This window comes from Myotis brandtii, unplaced genomic scaffold, assembly GCF_000412655.1.
Source record: "Myotis brandtii unplaced genomic scaffold, ASM41265v1 scaffold38, whole genome shotgun sequence".
In the NCBI taxonomy this organism is placed as follows: domain Eukaryota; kingdom Metazoa; phylum Chordata; class Mammalia; order Chiroptera; family Vespertilionidae; genus Myotis; species Myotis brandtii.
Window position 1 is genome coordinate 3,325,150 of NW_005364596.1, and position 4,889 is coordinate 3,330,038.

The window sequence follows — 4,889 nt, forward strand, 5'->3', positions numbered from 1 at the left end:
ACCTGCTCCCCTGCCGGTCCAATTGCCCCCAACTGCCCTCCCCTGCCGGCCCAGTCGCCCCCAGCTGCCCTTTCCTGCTGGCCCGGTCCCCCCCAGCTGCCCTCCCCTGCAGGCCTGGTTCCCCCCAACTGCCCTCCCTCCCCTGCAGGCCTGGTCACCCACAACTCCCCTCCCCTGCTGGCCTGGTCACCCCTAACTGCCCTCCCTTGCTGGCCATCTGTGATGGCCATCTTGTGACCACCATGGAGGCGCCATCTTTGACCACATGGGGGCGGCCATCTTGTGTGAGATTGTGATGGTCAATTTGCATATTACCTCTTTATTATATATGATTATATATGATGGTCTTTGGCTGATTACCTCCCACCCACAATCGGGGCTGGAGAGGGATGCGGGATGTTAGTCAGCTGGGGAAAGGCTACTTGGCTGATTACCTCCCACCCACAGTTGGGGCCAGGGAGGGATGCGGGATGTTAGTCAGCTGGGGAAAGGCTACAGGAGGGCTCCTGGGATGTCTGGCCCATCTCGCTCAGTCCCAATTGCCCCGACCCCAGCAGCAAACTAACCTACTTGTCAGAGCATCTGCCCCTTGGTGGTCAGTGTATATCTTAGAGACTGGTTGACCAGTTGACTGTCTGCCCCCTGGTGATCAGTGTCTGTCATAGTGAGTGGTTGAGTAGCCTTAGCATATCATTAGCATATTACACTTTGATTGGTTGAATGGACACTTAGCATATTAGGTTTTTATTATATAGGATTAATCTTTTCCTTTTAACCATCTCTTCCTCTGGCATGGTTTCATTTGTTATATTTACTTTTCTTCTAATTACAGTTGAAGGAAAGAATTTATCTTATGTTTATTGTATACATTCTAGGTTTCTCCACTGATCAATGTGGTGCTAAATGAATTTGATTAATTGTACTTTTCAGCCATATTGAGTCCATCTATCCCTTAAACTTTCTCAAGTGCTACCTACTTTGTGCTGAATTTTATAAGGGAGACAAAGATGCAGCTTATAGCCCTGACTTCAAAGTATTCTTAGTACAGTCGAAAAATATAATAAAGGCATTATAATTACACTCTTATAATGTGATCATATTTTGCCTAGAATTAACTTAAAACATAATGTTTTTATTTTACATTTATTTACAAAGGTTTTCAATCCAACTAATGGACAATATGCCAATCTGCTTAGAAGCCACTTTGTGTCTATCAGTGTCAACAGGCTGGCTTCTTCCCACTGCCCCTTCATCCCTAGGATAACACCCTTTGAAACATGCTAGATAATGTAAGTTGTAGATCACTAAATAAATGGAACAAGTTAAACATCTACACTAATAAAATAGAAACATGCAAATTAACCATCACTCCATTATAATTACACTCTTATAATGTGATTATATTTTGCCTAGAATTAACTTAAAACATAATGTACTTATTTTACATTTATTTACAAAGGTTTTTAATCCAACTAATGGACAACATGCCAATCTGCTTAGAAGCCACTTTAATTGTGTCTATCAGTGTCAACAGGCTGGCTTCTTCCCACTGCCCCTTCATCCCTAAGATAACACCCTTTGAAACATGCTAGATAATGTAAGTTGTAGATCACTAAATAAATGGAACAAGTTAAGAGGAAAACATCTACACTAATAAAATAGAAACATGCAAATTAACCATCACTCCATCACTCCACCACTCCACTACACCCACCAGCCAATCAGAGCGACTATGCAAATTAACCCAACAAAGATGGTGGTTAATTTGCATATGCAGGCGTGGAGCGAAGACTGAAGATGGCAGCGGCCATGGAGCTGGAGCAAGCAGGAGGCTTGGGTTGCTCCCGGCGACAGAGGAAGCCAAGCTTTCCACCAGCCCTGGACTCCACTCAAGGAGGGGCTGGGGGCCTGGGCTCCGCTCAAGGAGCTGGAAAAAAAAGGAGGGGCTGGGAGTAGCTGGAGCGGAGAAGCCAAGCCTCGCTGCTGTGGCCAGACCAAAGGCCTGGGTCCTGGGTGCCAGAGGAAAACCGGTTCCAGCAGCCAGGGGAAGGAAGGTCTATTGCGTGAATCTTTGTGCAATGGGCCACTAGTAGAATAATAATAGTCATTCTTTTTACCAAAATGCTGGACCATAAGCATATGGCTATTCATTTACTCATATAGATAAGGTTGTAGCAAGAAAAAGATGGCAAATCCAGGGTGTGTGTGTGTGTGTGTGTGTGTGTGTGTGTGTGTGTGTTTTGTTGTTGTTTTTAAGATCTAATTGGTTTTCTTAAGCGATTCATGAATTGAACAGCATGCCATCTACAACTAGAAGGATGCTCCCTCAGAGTTTAACTAAAAAAAGTTTAATGAAGGGACTATTTATAAAGAGTCTACAGAGAGGCTAGTACAAAGATACAACAAGAATGGTGAATAGCATACAATGATGGGATAACTATCAAATAACACACACACACACACACACACACACACACACACACACACACACAAGAATGGGGAAGCACCCAGGGGTACTGAGAAGTCATTTCTATCTCTAGGCCTAAAGGGGGAAGGGAAAAAAGAAAGATGGCACCCAGGGGTACTGGGAAGTCATTTCTACCTCTAGGCCTAAAGGGGGAAGGGAAAAAAGAAAGATGTTTCCAGGGCCAGATGGGAGCTAGCACTGTGGAAAAGAGGCTGCCAGAAAGGAGCCCTGGTCTTAGGTGGAGGAATGCAGCAAGAGGGGAGAGAGTGAGAAGAACAATGATTCTGGCCTCTCTCCTCCTGCCCTCAGATTTCCTGCTGACGACTGACCCTAACTCAAAGCTGATGGGGAAGGAAGCCCAGATGATAGCGGAGGTAACGATTCAGTGTCCTACAGAACAGGGCTGAGTAGGGTCAGAATGGACCTAGAATGGCAAATGGAGAATAACCATCCCATCCCCGGAGTTTTGGGAGTCCATTACAGGTGGGTTTATGAAGAGGTATTTCTAAGGCAGTGAACTCCAGCAACTGCAGCTCGGTTGGAAATAATGATAAAAAGGCAAATTGAAGAGACCGGTGACCTCAAAACTTAGCTTAACCAGTCACTCTCTCAAACCCCCTCCAAACTACTACACAGCGTAAATGTAGCCATGTTGTTAACAATCATTCCCTCTTATTTTGGTGGGAAAAAATGCTCTTTTTGTCAGGCCAAACCTCACCTTTTAGTAAGTGCCCACTAGGAGAAAAAGAGAAGCCAACATGAAGGGAAGGGAAGCAGTTATGAGGTTTGCCCTGGACAGTCCCAAGTTAAACCACACACAGGACAAAAACCACCCTAAGGTTTGTAATGCAAACACTCTCTAAATGGCCTCTCCTCAGAAAAATGCAGATGATCCAAGCCTAGGATCTTATTTAGAATTAATCAATGAAAACATTGTAGGGGATAAATACACAAAATGATTCTTGAGAATTACAATTTACCAACTGCTTAGTCAGTTAAGACTCTGGGGCCCTTTGCATGTAGCAAATGACCTTCTCTGGCCACCTCATCTCACCATGGATCCCAAGCATTGCCTATTGATGGCAGAGTTTCCTTAAACAACTGGGCCTTCATAAAGCAGACAGTGAAAGGAAAGTAGCCTGCTTTTCTTACTCCACCTACTTCCTGGCTGCCGAATGGCACATTACCTTGAACAAACTGTGATTATTTTAAATAAAGAAGCCCCATGATCAATAAACTCTGCTATAGAACGGATGAGGACAGAGAAGTAAACACTGCATTTGTCATTGAGGTCACTGGTGTCCTTAGCCAGAGCAGTTTTGGTGGAGCAGAGCTTCCCACCTGGTGAGCCATGAGTGATTGCAGGTGAGCTGAAGAATAAGCCCCTTAAGGAGGGGTTGCAGCTCTGTTTCAACTCCAGCTCTGAGGCCCGCCTGGCTGAAATTCCTGACATGTCAGGAGGGGTTAGAGAGTGACCTTGATTGCTGTCCACAGGGTGCCAAATAAATATAATAATTTTCTCTCGTTGCCACAGCATAGAAAATTTGGAAAGCACAGCTGTAGAGTGATAGCAATGGAAGTTAAATCGAAATTCAGAAGGACTACGTGGAAAAATGGAGGTGGAGGCTGCAAGTGTAGAGAATTCTTTTAAAACAGTGGTTCTCAACATTCCTAATGCTGCGACCCTTTAATACAGTTTCTCATGTTGTGGTAACCCCCAATTTCATTGTTACAAATTAAACATAATTAAAGCATAGTGATTAATCACAAAAACAGTATGTAATTATAGATGTGTTTTCCGATGGTCTTAGGCGACCCCAGTGAAAGGGTCGTTCGACCCCCAAAGGGTCACGACCCACAGGTTGAGAACTGCTGTTTTAAGATACATGTCAGTGAAAGAAAGGAGACAGAAAATAGACAATTCTAAGCAGGTTTAGTAGGCAGATGCTTGAGCACATTTATAGAGAGTAGAAGAGGATCTCGCCATAAAGAGAAATTAAAGATATAAAGGAAGAGAATAGATATTTAATGATAAGGTGGAAAGAAGGAGTGCTAAGGTTGTTCACTACTGTGACTACTATTTTCTTTGTTAAATTAGAGGTTGAGTTATCAGCTGAGAGTGAGAGAGGCAGGATCTTGATAGAGAGTATTAAGAGAGGGAAAAACTCTGCTATCAGGAATATCTGATATCAGAAATGAGAAAGGAAGCTGGCAAAAGATAAGTAACACTGTGCCAATGATGAGAGCCGAGCTGAGAATGAAGCTCATAAATTTATAATGAAACCAATCAGCAGAGTTCTATCTAATACAGCTGTGCTAGGACCTCTGGGTGCTTGAGTAGAGACAGTGGTTAGATGGTTTCATCTAGAACAGTGGTTCTCAACCTTGGCTGCACATTAGAATCACCTGGGAATCTTTTTTA

At 43.7% G+C, this 4,889-nt stretch overlaps 1 long non-coding RNA gene across 1 annotated transcript in view; it reads left to right on the forward strand.

Moving 5' to 3' along the window:
- LOC106727154 overlaps positions 1 to 4,889 on the forward strand; it is a 17,020-nt gene that overhangs the window by 11,646 nt on the left and 485 nt on the right. The window contains exon 2 of the long non-coding RNA XR_001363313.1: positions 2,777 to 2,950. This is a non-coding gene — a long non-coding RNA (uncharacterized LOC106727154). The remainder of the gene's footprint in view (positions 1 to 2,776; positions 2,951 to 4,889) is intronic.